This window comes from Protopterus annectens, chromosome 1.part0 (genome assembly GCF_019279795.1).
Source record: "Protopterus annectens isolate FY-2018-M chromosome 1.part0, PAN1.0, whole genome shotgun sequence".
Classification (NCBI taxonomy): Eukaryota; Metazoa; Chordata; order Ceratodontiformes; family Protopteridae; genus Protopterus; species Protopterus annectens.
In genome coordinates this window covers 1,424,240,978-1,424,258,882 of record NC_056725.1, presented here as the reverse complement: position 1 = coordinate 1,424,258,882, position 17,905 = coordinate 1,424,240,978, and the positions used below count along the sequence as shown (strand labels likewise).

General features: G+C 46.6%; 1 protein-coding gene across 3 annotated transcripts in view; it reads right to left on the bottom strand.

Moving 5' to 3' along the window:
- LOC122798492 (synaptotagmin binding cytoplasmic RNA interacting protein) overlaps positions 1 to 17,905 on the bottom strand; it is a 1,585,553-nt gene that overhangs the window by 261,002 nt on the left and 1,306,646 nt on the right. The window lies entirely within an intron of this gene.

Below are 17,905 nucleotides of genomic sequence, written 5' to 3'. Positions count from 1 at the left end.
TTAGCAGTGTGTTTAATGCTTAACTGAGTAGGTCTGAAAACAGCCTTTGAAGCTGCGGGTAGCTCAGCTACTCCAGATCCCTCTGAAGGGTTAGTTTCGGTAGGCTGAATAACTTGTGCGTCCGAAGGCCCAGCCATCTCCACATGGGAGTCAGAGGCGGCCTGTGGTTCTACAGAAGCGGTCGTCAGGGGCTGCGAAGGCGCCTCCCTGAAAACCGGAGACTGGCCTAGAAGAGGCTTTGTCAGTTTTGGGCCTCAGATGCCTATCCTTGTCTTTGCGCTTTTTATGTATTCCAGTCGGATGTTCCGACGGCATGGTATAATCGAATTTTCTACCAAAATAATGTCAGGCAAAATCAAACAGATGTTTAATGGTGCACTTGTTAAACCTAGCACAAAACCGACAAACTAGTGATGTCGTGGTCTGGGCCTAGGCATGGGATACAATAAGAATGGAAATCCTTATGAGGTATTTGCTTCCCACAAGAAATACAGTTATTAACTTTTACTGACATCGGTTTGAGGCAAGAAAAAGTTCCCCCAACGGGGTACTTAGCTTTGTAGAAGACTTTGGTTCTGGATTTGGAATGAAAATCTCAGGAGACGGCCGACCGGCACTTGCAAACTGCTTTTGCTTCAGGCAGTGCGCGGCAAGAAAGACTGAAGAAAATGGCATCGGCTGCATCTTATATACCCATCGCACTGACGTCAGGGAGGAAGCGACAGCAACCGACGTCGGATCAAGACTTTGGAACTCAGGCCGACTGGGGAACCGCCTGACGGCAGGATAACCAAAGTGTAATGACTGCAGCAGTGTAACACGATGAACATCTAATGATCAATCCCATGGTTGAATAGGTTCTCTAAAAGGCGGCTTCAGATGATTCACACCTTTTATGAAAGTCTTGCACAATTTATGGGACATAAGAGAGGAATCTTGGACACCCTCATGAAAATTAGAAATTTCAGCTAAATGAACTCTAATGGTAGAAGCCAATAGACCCGATTGAAACAGGTCGGCCAGATAGTCTAGTATTAGACACTGGTGCTGAAAAGAGGTCGACTTATTTATCTTTCAGCCCAACAGGTAAATCTTTTCCACTTGCTCAGATAAGTAATTCTATGGGAGTCTTATGAGAAGCAATGAGAATATCACGTACTGGTAAAGAAAGATCATTCTGCCTGGCAATCAAGGGAGTAGCCAAGCTGTGAGCTTCAGGCTGTTCAAGTTGGGATGAATCAGGTTCTGTGGATGTGAGATCAACTCCGGGGTTGGATGGAGAATCCATGGTCGATCTAGTAGGTGAGGCCAAAGGAAAGGGAACCAAATCTGTCAAGGCCAATATGGTGCTATGAGGATCACCTTGCTCTTCAACAGACAGGCTTTCTTCAGAAATTGGGGAATGAGGGGAAAGGGTGGAAATGCGTAGAAAAGGTCTGAGGGCCAATCGTAGACTAGAGTGTCCCTGGGTGACTGTCCCAGAGGGGGAATCGGGGCGAAGTAGCTGCTGCATTTGTAGTTGGTCGGGGATGCAAAGAGGTTGCAGCAAGGTCGGCCCCAGCGGTGGAAGATTTCCGCCGCTATCAAGGGATTTAAGGACCACTCGTGAGGTTTAAGAATGCACCTGCTGAGTGCGTCTGCTATCACATTGTAACTCCCGGGAATGTGCGTTGCTAGAAGGAAACTGTTGGTAGCCATCACCCATTGCCATATCCTCAAGGCCTCTTGACAAAGGGGGTAAGATTTGGTTCCACATTGCTTGTTGATGTACCAAACCACCGCCATGTTGTCTGATTGAATCGCAATTGTCCCTGACGGCAGCAGGGGATGGAATGTTTGCAATGCCAGAAGCACCGCCCTCAGCTCTAGAACATTTATATGCAGATGGGCCTCCAGTTCGGAACAAGTGCCTTGGACTGTGTGTTCCTGACATAGCCCCCCCCAATCAGGGAGGCATCCGTTGTCACTTTAGCCTTGGGTTGCTGGGGGGAGAAGGGGCAAGACCATTGAGAGAGATTGTGTGTCATCCACCAATTTAAATCCTGTTTGCACCTGTGAGTTACTCGAATCATGGCTGAAAGAGGATGCTGAAAAGGATATCATTGGGTGAGCAGTAGCCATTGTAGAAGCCTCATGTGAAACCTGGCCAGGGAAACAATGGTGATGGAGGCTGCCATGGAACCCAACAGCTGTAGAACCGAGTGAGCCATGGATTTTTCCTTTGAAAGGATTGGAATTAGTTGTTGCTTTGTCCTTAGAATTCTGTGCTCTGGAATAGCAGCTCTGCAGTTTTTTATGTCCATAATAATCCCTATGAATTCTGTCGATTGAGAAGGGGTGAGATTGGATTTCTGCCAGTTTACAGTTAAGCCTAGCCTTTGAGCAGCGAGAAGAGAGTATGCTAGGGCTTTTTCCAGTAGATGTCTGGTGGGGGCAGAAATGAGCCAGTCTTCTAGGTATGGAAACACCTGGAATCCTTGAAGTCGCAAGTGAGCTGTGACACCTGCCATGCACTTTGTGAACACTATGGGGGTTGTAGAGAGTCCGAAAGGCAGTACAATGAACTGGTAGTGACTGGCTCCCGCACGGAAGCACAGAAATCTTCTTGATGGCCTGTCCACCTTTATGAGGTAGTACGTATCTTATCTTGAAGATCTATAGAGCACATCCAATCGTCTTTTCCAAAAGCGGGAGGATAGACTGTATTGTGATCATCCGGAATTTTTGTACTCTCACAAACTTGTTCAATACACACAGATCTAAAACTGGTCTCCAGTCCCTGGTTTTCTTTGGCACCAAAAACAGTCTTGAGTAGAATCTGGATCCTATCTGGTCTCGAGGGACTATATGGATGACTCTTGTTCTTAGCAGCTTTTCTATCTCTAGTGCTGCTTCTGCCCTTTGACTGGGTGGAACATTGGGAAGATTTTTTGAAGGGATGGGACAAAGATCGAAGGGGATGTGATAACCTCTGGTTATGATCCTTTGTACCCAAGAATCGGTGGTGATGGTTAGCCAGGCAGAAGGGTACAAGGAGAAATGTCCCCCAACTACCTCCAGAGGAAAGGAGTTGGGCCGCTCTTCAGGAGCGCTGGTAGGATTGACCAGGGAAAGAATCCCTGGAACCCTAGTTACGCGGTCCCCTCTCTGCCCTGAAAGGAGCGTCTTCCCTGTGAGTTCCCCCCTCTGCCTCTGGGGGAGAACCTGGCCTGCGTGTCACGGAAAGGACCCTGAGATTTCTTGAACCATATCTTCCCCACTCTTTTGGTTTCGGGAGAGGGGAAGAATAATGGACACCTACGGCAGAAAGGGTCTTAACATCCTGTTCACATCTGGCCAGTGTGCTTTTAACTTTGGACCAAACAGCGAGGAGGCCTCAATGGGGGCATTAAGAAAAGAAGACTTAAAGGGTTCCGCGAAGTTGCACAAGCGCATCCAGGTGTGTCATCTCAAGACCGCAGCTGAACCCGCTGCTCTAGCTGCTCCTTCTGATGCGTGAGATATCAGTCGCATAGAGGAGTTAGATATAAATTCAGTGGTGGTCAGCTGAGAGGTCACTGTCACGGACCTCATAAGACACGGCACCAGCCAAGGTTTCAGAGAGCTCAGAAACCAGACCCCTTTGTAGCCTGGTAAAATGTGCCATATAATTCAGATACCTGATAGCAAAGGTCGATGAAGCAAAGGTGCGCTTCCCTATCCTGTCCAGGGCACAAGACTCTGTTAGGCAGATGGACAGTCTGGCTTTCTTCTTCTGCCAGATCTTTTGTTGCGGCCGCCACCACCAAAGCATCAACAGGAAGATCTTTGGACCAATGGGGATCCGAAGCAGGAGGGGACAAGATCTTATCTGGCCTCCAGGGAATAGCTTTGACGGTATCAGAAGCCTTCCAAGCACGCTGCACAATGAGCCGGACAGATTCATCGGCAGGTGGAGTAACCCAGGAGGTAGGGGGCCGGGCGCGAAAGGCCTGCAGGAACACAGATTCCTCAGAGGTCGGATTAGAGGACTGCCAGTCACCTCTCTGTTTCAGGATTTCGAGGATATCACCAAAGGATACGTCAGAGGGTGACCGAGGGGATCCTTCCCCCTCATCGAAATGTCTCTTCGGTGAGGGACTCCTCTGTGGAGTCCATGCGCTTCCTCTTCCACTAACTTTCCGGTAGACCTCCTCAGCGGGAGAAGCTTGAGAAGAGAGCAGAAAAGGGGATTCCTGAGGGAATATGTCCCGTGGCCCTTGCACACAGTGACCACTAGATGAGACTTGTGAAACCAGTGTACCAGAGGAGGGCGGAGGTATAGGTAGTCCGTATCGCCAGCAGCAGCGAAAGCCTTCTTCAGTTGGAAGGCTGGTCCACCCGAAGAGGACTGTATGTCTAGAACAGGGGCCACCCCTCCCCTATGTGGCTCAGCTTGCCGACCCAGAGTCCCGGATGGCTGTGGAGCAGCAAGCTATGCGTGTCACAGCCGACATCCTGGGTCGTAGCAAAACTTTCCTGCCACGAAGGCAACTGCGGTTCCTTAGTGAGATCCATAAAGGGAACCGCAGAAGGGGAAGACTGCGCTACATCAATGGACTTCAAAGGCAATGGAGGAGAACAAGAAGGGGTCTTTGGAGATGGGCGATCATCTCCCAAGGAACGATAGTTCCTGAGGGGTGGGATACCTCTGGCCAAGAGTACCTGGTCCACAAGAAGCAACACATGTTCGGAAAGGCTTCTAGTGGACCTCATGGAGACTGAGGGAGAAATAGGCCTGTCCACAGAAGAGGCAGACTCGGTGCCCATCTCATCTGACTGCACCAAGGACAAAGTACAGTTTTGTACCTACCATAAATGTAGATGTCCGATAGGTATGCATCCGCAGTCATCACATATGGGTTGTCCTGCCTCAGGCAGTCCTTCAGTCGGCCGGATTCCAGAGTCTGGGTCCGGCGTCGGCTGTTGTCGCCCTTTCCCCGACGTCAGAGCGCCTGGGGTATAAAAGCGTCAGCCAACGCCATCTTCCTCAGTTTTTCTTGCCCCAGGTGCCCTCTAAGGAAGGCTAAATTTGGAGAAATGCAATAAATTCCAAGCATGTTCAGAAATATATATAAATATATATATATATATATATATGTATATAAAACAAATACACCATAATAGATAACCCCAGCTAGCTATGAGAGGGATAAGAACCCAAGAAATACCACAGAGGGGAAGGAGGGAGGGTAAACCTGACTGCAGATGCATACCTATCGGACATCTACATTTATGGTAGGTACAAAACTGTACTATGTCCTTCAAGGATGCATCTGCAGTCATCACATATGGGTAGAATACCATAGCCAAACTGGGGGTGGAGGATCTATGTAAATGATGGTGTAGCTAAAATGCCCTGCAGGACTGCCGTAGCAAAGCCTGCTCTGGATCTGGAATATAAAGGTAAATTGTAATGCTTGGAAAATGTATGCACGAAGCTCTGTGTAGCAGCTTCTAAAATGTCCTTGGTAGCCACCCCTCTTAAGAAGGCTGTGGAGGTGGCTGTAGCTCTGGTGGAATGAGGTCTAATGTTAGCTGGCACAGTCTTTCCATGAAAGGAGTAACAAAAACGAATGCAATTCCCTATCCATTTTGAAATTGTCTGTTTGGAAATTGCTTTTCCTTGTGCACCAGCAGCATATGCTACAAACAGCTGGTCAGTTTTACTGTAACTTTTAGTTCTGTCCAAGTAGTAGCGCAACTGCCTGTGTATGTCCAGGGTGTGCAGAAGTTTTTCCCCTTTGTTTTGTGGATTTGGAAAGAAGGCAGGCAGGTGAATAGCTTGGTTTAATGAGACCCTGGATACCACCTTTGGCATAAATGAAGGATTGGTTCTCAATGAAACTCTGTCCTGATGAAAAATAAGAAATGGCTGTACTGCCATGAGGGCCTGTAACTCAGATACTCTTCTTGCTGAGGTTATGGCCAGAAGGAAGGCAGTCTTCCAAGACAGGAACTGTGGTTCTGCAGATGCTGCTGGTTCAAAGGGAGGTAGTGTTAGTTTTTCCAACACGAAGTTAAGGTCCCAAGTAGGCACTGGTGGTTTCCTTGGAGGATTGTTTTTAATTCCTCTTAGAAACTGCCTTAGGAGAGGATGAGAGAAGACAGGTGGATCAGTATTGTACTCTGCTGAAATTGGTGAAGCATGAATTTTAATGGAAGAGTAAGACAGGCCATTGTGGAGCATTTCCGCCAAGTAGTCCAGAATATGTGCCATGTTCATCACTGTCGCATCTAGGCCCTTTGTGGTGTTCCAAGTGTGAAATCTTTTCCATTTTGCTGAATATGCCTTCCTTGTGGAAGGCCTGCGAGCTTCCATGATGATATCCTTCACTCTCTTGGATAGCTTATCCTGTGGAGGAATCAAGGTATTTTCCAGGCTGTTAGCTGCAAGGTTTTCAGGTTGGAATGCAGAGTTTTGTAATTGTGTTGTGTCAGGAGAAGTGGCCATAGTGGAAGAGGCCATGGTTTCGTGTGTGACATGCTCTTTAACAGTGGGTACCAGTGCTGTCTTGGCCAGTTCGGAGCTATCAGAATCACTTCTGGCTGCTCTGTCCTGATCTTCAGTAAGACCTTGGTCATTAATGGAAGAGTTGGAAAAGCATACACTGTTAAGAGTTCTCCAGCTGAAAGAAAGGGGGTCCACTTTCCATGCTTGTGGGTGGTATGTCCTTGAGCAGAATTTCTTCAGCTGATTGTGGGGGGAGGCAGAGAGATCTATGTCCGGCCTCCCCCATAATTGTGTTATCTGAAGGAAGATGTCTGGGTGCAGCATCCATTCGTGTGCATCCATGATGTTTCTGCTTAAGCTGTCCGCCAGTATATTGTTCTTTCCTGGCACGAACTGGGATTGTAGCTCTATATTGATTTTCAAGGAACGTTCCCATAGATTCATTGCCAGTCTGCAAAGAGGGTAAGAATGGGTGCCCCCTTGCTTGTTTATGTACCACATAACTGTGGTGCTGTCTGTCCTTATTAGCAGGTGGCCTTGATGCAGAAAGAGTCTGAATGAAGGCCTCGATTGCATGCATCACTGCCAGCATTTCCTTTTGGTTTATGTGCATGCGTAGCTCTTTTTGTGACCATAGTCCTTGAATGCATCTGCCCTCCATGTGCGCTCCCCATCCGTGGTCTGAAGCGTCCGTTGTAATGGTTTGGCTGGCTATTGGTTTGCTGAAGGGCAGACCCCTGTTTGACTGGCTTGCTTGAGCCCACCACAGAAATTCCTTTTGAAGGCATGGAATGAGTGGTATCAAAGTTTCCAAGCTGTGACTGTGCTGAGTCCATAAACTCCTTAGGTACCATTGTAGTTTCCTCATATGCAACCTTGCTTGTGGAATCAGGAGAATGCAAGAAGCCATGTAACCCAGGGCCTGCAGAATTTTCCTTGCAGTCAGCTGAGTTTGTCTTGACAGATTTTTGAAGTAATCCGGTAGTTGACTTTGTTTTTCTTCTGTGAGGAAAGCCATCTGGGTGGTTGTGTCTAGATTTGCACCCAGAAAAGTTATTCTTTGGGATGGAACAAGTCATGACTTGTGAATGTTGACTGTATATCCCAAGGCCTGAAGTAGGTGAATGGCATAGTTCAAGTGTTTTACCAAAGTTTGTTGACTGTCCGCTTGTATAAGGCAGTCGTCCAGATATGGGTATATTTGAATCCCCTGAAGTCTGCAGTGTGCAATTACTGATGCAAGGCATTCCGTGAATACTCTGGGCGTAGTAGATAAGCCAAAGGGCAATGCTGAGAATTGATAATGCTCTGAACCTGCAAGAAATCTGAGGTGTCTTCTGCAACTTTGTCTGATAGGGACACGCAGGTATGCCTCCTTGAGGTCTAGAGTTACCAGCCAAGACCCCTTGCATAGCATGGGAAGGAGTTGCTGTAGTCAGCATTTTGAATTTTGGCACAATGAGATAAGTATTCAGTGCGGACAAGTTGAGAATAGGTCTCCATTGCTTTTCTTTTCTTGGAACAAGGAATAGTCTGGAATAAAATCCTTGGCCTTGTTCTGAGAGAGGAACCTTTTCTATAGCTTTCATTTGCATTAAGTTGGAGATTTGTTTCAAAGTCTCTGCCCTTTGATTCGGTGGCAGGTCTGGCATGCCTTTTCTTTTTGGTAATGTGTGAAAATGGAACCTGTACCCTTTGTCTATTATTTGTAGTGTCCATTTGTCTCTTGTAATACTGTGCCAGTTTTCTGAATATAAAGCAAGCTTTCCGCCCAAAGGTTCTTCCAATTGAGCCCTGGTTGGCGGTGTTAAAGTAAAGTCATTGAGTCTGTCCTTGTGCAGCAGTTGTAGGTCCTGCACTACCTCTCTGGTTGGGAGGCTGCCATTGACGGCTTCTGTAGAGCCTCTAGCTTGCCCTCTACCTCTGGCACGCCTGTTCTTGCCTCTCTGAAATCTGTCTGTGTCTGGAAAGTACCAATTCTTGGAAGGCCAATTTCTGCTGAATCTTGGTGGTTGGACTTGGAGAAAATCTTTGACTGTTTGTACAGATTTTGCTTTTTCTTCAAATTTCTTTAAGACCTCCTGAGCAGTGGAGCCACATAACTTTTGCTTTTCCAGTGGAGCATCCAGAAGCTTTGCTTTAACATGGTCTGGCAGAGATTGTTCCTTCAGCCAAGCATGCCTACGTATGACTGCACCTTCATAGCTGACCTACATGAAGCTTCCAATGCATCATAACCACATTGCAAGAAATGGTTGCTAACCTGTTGGGAGTTATGTACCAGATCCTGAAGTGATTTGCGATCTAGGGGCTCAGGTGAAGACAGTTTTTTATGCAATTCATCCAACAAATACTCTTGGTACTGTATCATATGAAATTGACAATTTAAAGCCCTCATAGAAAGAGTAGCAGAAGTATACACTTTTTTACCCCATCTCTCTAAAGCCCTGGACTCCCTTTCAGAGGGGAGTGGATTTTTAGAAGTGGCAGCTGCAACCCCTTTAGGGCCCTGGGAAATAGTTTCTGGATCAGCAGAGTGGGCCTTGTAAAGGAAAAGATGCGGGTCCGGGACCCTGTAGTACCTATCGGGTTTGGCAGGAGCCGGAGGAAGAGTGTCAGGGGTTGTGCTAGACTCAGAGTACACATCATCAATGACATTCAAAACAGGAGGAATGGCCAAAGGTCTATGCTGAGGCAAATGCAATAAAGTCCTTAATCTCTTCCTGGAATCAGAGAATTCCTGGCTCTGCCATTGGAAATGCTCTCTCATAGTGTGTAGTGTCTCCCCGAAGGAAAGCTCTTCAGGAGGGGAGGCCTAGGGGATAGATTCCTCTGCATCAGAATCCTTGTAGGCCGAAAAACCCTCCTCCTGGTAGTCCGAATGAGTAGAGCCATCAGAGGCCTCATCTGAGGAGTAGGGATCAGAGGGCTCAACCCTGGGCCTTTTATCCGGAGGAGGTTGACAGCCCCTGTCCGGATGAGGCTGTGAGCCCCTAATTAAGGAAATAAGGTCCTCTGCTAAACTTAGGATCTGTGAACCTGTAGAGGGTCCCTGAGGAATAACCCTGGGAGGCAAAGCTTTTAAGTGTTTAGCAGCTTTAGCCCTGGAGAATGCCTTTATGGACATGGATGCAGGAGGCCTGGCTGCATCACGTGCTGGTGTAGTTTTGTCTAAGGGAATGGTGTCGGAAGGTTCCAGGACACCAGTTTCTGATGGAGATTCAATAACCGACTCCGTAGGGGCCTCCGGGGCCGAGGTTGTCGGTTGAGCGGTATCGGTGGACGGAAGCACCAAGGGCTCGGTTTCAGCAGAGACACTCGCGGTAGGCCTGGCCGTGGTTTCAGCCGAAACCACGGCCCACGTGTGTCGGTCCGTGTCCTTCTGTTTCTTTATTAAATGTGAAGTCGGAGTCTCCGACGGCATATTGTAAGCAAAACTAGCCCCAAAAATTCCTCTGCAAACTCCGCCCGACGTCTAAGAGTGCGTCGATTGAAGGAAGCACAGGCTGAACAGGCCGAAACGTCGTGGTCTGGGCCTAGGCAGGGGAGGCAATAAGAGTGGAAATGCTTATGAGGTATTTGTTTCCCACAAGTTAAGCAATTATTAATTTCATCTGACATCGGCTGAGGCAAGAAAGAGTCCCCAACGGGGTACTTAGCTTTTGAAGTCTTCGGTAGCTGAATTACAGGAGCTGGCCGACCGGCACTTGCGAACTGCTTCTGCTTCGGGCACCACGCGGCAAGAAAGACTGAGGAAGATGGCGTCGGCTGACGCTTTTATACACCAGGCGCTCTGACGTCGGGGAAAGGGCGACATCAGCCGACGCCGGACCCAGACTTTGGAATCCGGCCGACCGAAGGGCTGCCTGAGGCAGGACAACCCATATGTGATGACTGCAGATGCATCCTTGAAGGACATGTGGATAATGCATTGGCCAAGCATATCGAATTTCCGAACCACGAATTTCATTTTTTAGTTATCGATCAGGTGGTTCCTGGTAACAGAGGTGGGCCGGAGTCCTTATGCCTGGAATTAAGAGAGTTATTATGGCAGTTGAAACTGGAGGCGTATCACCCCCCCGGGACTTAATGGAATGTCATCAATTTCTTGTGTTTTGAAATTAAGGAGTCTTAGGAGACTAGTTAAATAGGTGATGTTTTATTTATTTTAGGCATGGTTGTCTATGCTAGGTGGTTTTTATATGCATTTGTTCTGAGGTTGAGCCTGAGCTGCAGGAGTAGCATTCAGTGCATATTTTGTTAGAGATTTTTGTAGTAGAGATTTTTAATTGAAGTCGTGCGTTTTCAATTTGTATTTTTCAGTATTTAAGTATTCAATGTGAAGGTAATGCGTTTTTATCTTTCTGAAGAAGTTGGTGAGGAGACACCGATGAAAAGCTTATGAGTGTGAGCTTAAATAAACTTTTATTTCGCGTATTCCAACCTACTGGTATACATTTTGGTGTTCATACTTTCTAGGCGCAGTGGTGTATAGTCAGCTGGCTTCCTTTGGTTTCGTAGTTTAGTTCAGTGGCCTTTTGTGAGTGGTCTTATGTTTTTTTCTCCTCTGAGGTACTGTCTTAGCAGTGGATGTGAGAAAATAGGAGGTTCCGTATTGGAATGAGCTGAAATGGCAGATGCATGGATCTTAACTGATAAGAAGGATAGGCCTTTATCCAGCACCTCAGTTAGGTATTGTAAAATCTGAGGAATATTTGGAACAAGTGGTTCAAGTCTTGTGTCTGGTTCCAAGCACAGAATCTCTTCCATTTTTCTGCATAAGATTTCCTGGTGCTGGGCCTCCTGGCTTCCAAAATGACATCCATAACAGCTTTAGAGAGAGGTGTGCTCTGAGTGGCTATATTATTTGCCATGCAGTCAGATTTAAGGTTCTGCATTGGCTGTGCAGGATCTGATTGTGTTGAGTCAGAAGATGAAGAATTTGAGGTAAAGTCCAGGCTGGGCCTTGAGACAAGCTCTTTAGGATTGGGTACCAGTGCTGGCGTGGCCAGTCTGAGGCAATCAATCATTTTTGGCTTCTCTTGTCTGACTTTTAGGAGTACCTTGGGAAGGAGAGGCAGTGGTGGAAAGGCATAAACTGTTAGGGTTTTCCAGTTGAATGATGGAGCATCCACTTTCCATGCTTGTGAGTGATAAGTCCTTGTGCAGAATCTCTGTAGTTGGCAGTTGTAAGGGGAGGCAGAAAGATCTATGCCTGGGCATCCCATTTCCTTGTTATCATGCTGAAGACCTGTGGATCTAGTTTCCACTCGAGGGTCCATGAGGTTTCTGCTTAGTTCGTCTGCCAGAGTATTTTTCTTTCCTGGCAGGAATTGTGCCTGCAGATGTACTTGATAGGTCACTGCTGTGTTCCACAAAGTCATGGCTTGCTGCAGAGGGGGTAGGAATTTGTGCCCCCTTGCTTGTTTATGTACACATACCTGTAGTATTGTCCGTCTTTAGTAATAGTTGTCCTGGATGTAGTAGATCCTTGAAGGCTCTCAGGGCATTCTGTACAGCTAGCATCTCTTTTTGAATGATATGAAGACGCATTTGGTCCGCGGGCCACGTGCCCTGAATACATTTTCCTGCCATGTGTGCCCCCCAGGCATAATCCGATGCATCTGTTAGTGTCTGCCTGGCTGTGGGTAAAGTGAAAGGCTGTCACTTGTTGAGGTGACAGGCCAGTGTCCACCATCGAAACTGCTGTTGCAGGCAGGGAATAAGAGTTATTATTGTTTCCAGGCTGTGGCAATGTTGAGTCCAAACACTTTTTAGATACCATTGTAGCTTTCTCATATGCAGTCTTGCATATGGAATTAGCAGGATGCCATGAAGTCCAAAGCCTGCAGAATTTTTCTTGCAGGTAGCTGGGTCTTTGTTGCCATCATTTGAAAGTAATGAGTCAGTTGCCTTTGCTTTTCTGGCATGAGATAAGCCATCTGGGCAGTTGTATTTAAGCTTGCACCCAGGAATATTATCTCTTGAGAGGGCACTAGTTTTGATTTCTTTTCATTTACTGTGTACCCTAAGCAAATTAGTAATCTTTTTACAAACGCCAGATGCTTTAGTAGAATATGTCCTTGCTCTCTGCCTGAATAAGGCATTCATCCAAGTAGGGATTTATCTGAATTCCTTTTTGTCTGCAAAATGCAATTACTGGTGCCAGGCATTTTGTGAAGACCCTGGGTGCAGTAGATAAGCCAAAGGGCAGTGCAGAGAATTGGTAATGCATTGAGCCAGCTATGAATCTGAGGTATGTTCTGCAAGATTGTCTGATTGGGACATGCAGGTATGCCCTCTGAGGTCCAAAGTAACTAGCCAAGCCTTCTTGCCCAGCATGGGTAGAAGCTGCTGCAGTGTCAACATCCAGGAAAGTATTTAAAATAGACAGGTCCAGTATTGGTTTCCAGGCTTTGTCCTTTCTGGGTACCAAGAAAAGTCTCGAGTAAAATCCTTGCCCCTGTTCTTGCTGTGGTACATTTTGAACAGCTCATGTCCATGAGAGCAGAAATTTGGTTTTGTGCCTCTGCCCATTGATTTTGTGGCAGGTCTGGCATACCTTTTGACCTTGGTAGGGTGTGAAAATGGAACCTGTAACCCTGAGAAACAATACTTGGTACCCATTTGTCCTGGGTGATCATGTGCCAATTTTGTGAGAAAAGTGCTAGTTTTCCCCCTAAGGGTGCTGCCAAAAGGGAAGTGCTTGGCATTTGCTGAGGAAAGTAATTGGGACTGTTTCCTATAAGGTTGTGATTTGTCTTCTCCGCCTTTGGGGGCCGAAGCACCCCATTGTTTAGGTCTGTATGAGCCTTGGGGCTGAGATCTGCCTCTTGGGTGTCTGTATCTGCCTCTTTGTGGCCTGTCTGACACTGGAAAGGACCAATTTTTATAAGACCAGTTCCTGCTAAATCTAGGTGGCTGAACCTGTAAGAAATCCTTTACTGTCTGCATTGATTTTGCTTTATCCTCCATTTTCTTTAACACCTCTTCTGCCTTAACACCAAAGTATCATGCTGTAATGGAGCATCCAATAATTTTGCTTTAACATTATCAGGTAAACTCTGTTCTTTTAACCATGCATGCCTTTGAATGACAGAACCTGTAACTGCGGCTCTGCAAGATGCCTCTAATGAATCAAAACCACATTGCAAAGTATGCTTTCCCACTTGTTCAGCTGCATGCAATAAATCCTGCATTTCCTTGTTCTCAGGACATGCAGAGCATGTAAGCATTTTCTGTTTTAGCAAAGACATTAGGTATTGTTGATATTTAACTATGTGAAACTGGCAGTTTAAAGCCCTTACAGCTAAAGTAGCAGAGATATAAACTTTTTTCCCCCCATCCGTCCAGTGCTCTAGAATCCCTATCAGAGGGAACAGGGTTTTTTGCAGTGGAAGCCTTGACCCCTTTGGGACCCTGAGAAATTGTTTCTGGATCAGCAGCAGGGTTTTTATAAAGAAATGTATGAGAATCTGGAACCCTGTAGTACCTACCTGGCTTAACTGGTGCAGGGGGTAGAGAATCAGGAGTCAAAATGGATTCAGAAAAAAACATCAACAATATCTAGTACAGGTGGGGTAGCAAGAGGCCTGTGCTGAAGCAATAAAAGAAAGTCTGAGCCTTTTCTTGGATTCTGAATAATCCTGGCTCTCCCAAAGGAAATGTTCCCCCATGGTGTGCAGGGTTTCCCCAAAAGAGTAGTCCTCAGGCGGAGGGGCTGAAGGAATAGATTCTTCTTCAGCATCAGAGTCCTCATAGGGAGGAAGAGAATATCCCTGTTCTGAAGAGGAATCAGAGGAAATAGAAACCTGGTCAGAGGAGTCATAGTCAGTGTCTTGCCTAGGCCTTTTATCAGGAGGGGATGGGAACCCCTGATCAAAGTAATTAGGTCCTCGGCCATATTATGCATCTGTTTCTTTGGCATGGATGACTGTCCAGGAGAATGCTGCACTTGTTTCTTTGCCTTTAATGGTGTTTTAGCCTTTGCTTTAGCTGCTGAAGTGGACTTAATAGTAAGCTGTGAACGTCTGAAGACACCCTCAGAAGCAGATGCCTGCTCAGCGGCTCCGGACCCATCTGAGGGAATAGTTTCCGTAGGCCCAATACCTTGAGTTTACAGAGGCCTAGCTGTCTCCACGTGGGAGTCGGAGGCGGCCTGTGGCTCTGAGGTAGCGGGTGTCAGGGGCTGCGAAAGCACCTCACTGAGAACCGGTGACTGGCCTAGAAGAGGCTTCGTCGTTGGTTTTGGACCTTGGATGCCTATCCTTTTCTTTGTTTCTGCGTTTTTTATGTATTCCAGTCGTCGGCTGTTCCGACAGCAATATGTAGTTAAACCTTCGGCCAAACTAATGTAAAGCAAAATCAAACAGACGCTCAATAGTGCATTGGTTGAATCTAGCACAAAACCGACAACTAGCAACGTTGTAGTCAGGGCCTAGGCAAGGAATACAGTAAGAGTGAAAATTCTTATGAGGTATTTGCTTCCCATAAGAAATACAATTGTTAACTTTTACTGACACTGGTCTGGAGCAAGAAAAAGTTTCCCCAACGGGGTACTTAGCTTTATTGAAGACTTCGGTTCTGAAATTCAATTTCGAAAATCTCAGGAGTCTGCCGACCCGCACTTGCGAACTGCTTTTGCTCCAGGCACCACGCGGCAAGAAAAACTGAAGAAAATGGTGTCGGCTGCATCTTGTATACCCCTGGCGCACTGACGTCAGGGAAGAGGTGACAGCAACCGACGCCGGACCAGGACTTTGGAATTCAGGCCGACTGAGGGTAGCCTGCCTGCAGGACTACCCAAGTGTAATGACTGCAACAGTGAAACACGATGGAACATCTCCCTGCAACCGACCATCATCTGCCACCAGCTTTTGTCCTTGTTCATTTAGACCAACTTAGCCCTCCCCAGGCTCAACTTGACTTTCATCAGAGGACAGTCATGCAGTGTCGCACTGCAAGGCTGGGAAGTGTGTCTGAATGAAACACCACCCTGTGCACTGCATTCAGGTCATTCTGTCCTTCCACACAAGCGCAATATCCCAATCACGAAGAATACCATTTGTAACACAGCCTGCCAGGTTCTTAATGCTGCTGTTGTAGTAGCCCTCGTTTGCCTGCCTGACTCCCTCCTCGCAGGATGGGCAAGCTATGTCTGCAGCCCTTCCAGCACCCATACAACTAGTCAAATACTTGTCATCTGGGATACACAGTAAGGGTCCCTCAATGTCAAGGAATTCAACTGCAGTTCGTACCAAAGTGTCTTGCGATTTTTCCCTTCTCTTTTACAAATAAGCCTACACAACTACCTATTTTTTGGGGTGGGCACAGGAAGTGGAAATGAGTATGAGGAAGGGAGTGGTCAAGAGTTGGCCATTCCCTTTCAGGATCCCGAATGTGAGGGCTCACAGGCTTCACCTTTGGGGCATTAAGGAGCTGTGCTTTTTTACATGACCTAGCAAGGGCTGGATCCTCAGCCAGGCACATCTCTTAATCACCAACCTTGTTGGTGTCACGCCACATGATGCAATATCATAGCTGCACTTTATACAGTACTTGCCAATACGGGAGGTGAAGCTGCACCTTTCAACTCCTTGTCATCTCATCTCCTTATCCTTCATTTTGGATAGGCTTGTCTCTTGGCACTTTAACACAAGTGTGTCAATTAAAGCCCTTGAAAGCCACGGCAGCCAATGCCTAGACATTCTTTCCAAAGCAGTCAAGTATCTTATTTCCCATATCATAGTAACTGGGTAATTTGTTCTCTGATTTTTTTCTGCAACCGGAGCTACTTTGGCTTCTGTTCTTACGTCCTCATTTCTTCACCTGTCCCACAGTGTGCATCCTAACACCCTTCTCTCGCACTTCAGTTCCATCACCTCTAATTTTCTCATCTGCTCTGCCTTTACTGCCCAGGTTTCTGTACCATACAGTAGTACTGGGTCACGTCACTTATTTTTCAGCTTCTTTGACATTCTTCTGTAATTCACTACACCTAAAACTATGCCAGTCGACTGCAGCCCCTCTGATTCTAGCTATGGCCTCTTCATTCAGACTTCCGTTCTCCTTAACCACCCCTCTCAGATACTTGGAAGCTATCAACCTGTTCCACCATCTTCCCTTCTATGCCAATTCTCAGCTTCTTCTGATTTCCCCAATTTGCTGCCATTACCACAGTCTTAGCTGTGCTTAATTTCATTCCATGTGCCTTCAATTTTGCATTCCATTTCCCTATCCTTTGCTGAAGTTCTTACTCAGAGTCTGCCTGTAATGCCACATCATCTACATACAGCAACTTTGTTGATCTGTTGCCTCCAACCTGTTTTCTAATGGAGTTCATCAGCAGTATGAACAGCAGTGGGCTCAGAGCTGAACCCTGGTGCACACCCACTCCCACTGGGAACCCCTCTGTCAGATCAAAGACTGTTCGTACTTGAATCACTGGGTCCTTGTACATAGCCTGCACTAATTCTACCAATGTTTCTATGACTTTGAGCCATCAGAGTACTGCCCAAATCCATAATCCTATAAAACTGATCTGGCTTTCTGGGAGCAGAGAGGCGGGACTCTGCCTCCAGAGATACAGCAATAAAAAGCATCTGTAAAAGCTACAATCACTGAATGAATACCTAAGGGTTACTGAATGAATACCGAAGGGTTTGGACTCTGGCCCTAATAAGCCCAGAGATCTCCTCTTCATTTTCTGAAATTGAAAATTCTCAGGCTCCCATTTAAAGTGATAATTCAATTTACAGCGCCATCAAATGGGAAACTGTCCGCTGGGGAAAAAGACAAGGTGTCTTCAGTATCTGACTTGTAACAAAGAATTACATAGGCTATTCCAGCTACCTCTGAGTTAGAAGAATCCAATTTTTCAAGAGGAATGGCTTCCTTTTTTCTTCTGGAGCAGGGAACCGCAAAGCTAACTTTTAATCTGAAAATGTCTGTAAGTTAAGGAATAAAACAGACACTTTCATCACACCTTCAGAGGGGGCATGGAAAGTAATATGGAAGGAGGGCCTGCAAAAAGGATGCTGAGGCAAGATGGTGGACATTCATGTCTTGGATGTTTTGGACTTTCTACAAGCAGCGACCACCTTGGAGGTATCCACTCACATCCCTTGTCCTCAGTTATAACAAAAACAGGCACCAGAATCATGGGGTCCCTCTGAGAGGACTCTGGGCTGAATGACGTTGAAAGGTTTTGGTTCAAGAGCATGAGAGCACCTACTGAGGGACATCGTCATAGGTCTTGGCTTAAAACAGGTATCAGAATCACAGGCTGCAAAATTATTTAAAGGAATCCAAAACAACTGACCCTAGGGTAGCCTTCAAACTCCAGTGGTATGTTGTCAGCCTCACAGGATTCCCGCGAGGGTGCTACTCCTTAACTTTTTTTTTTTAAATGGGTGTTTGTGACTGACTTGGCAG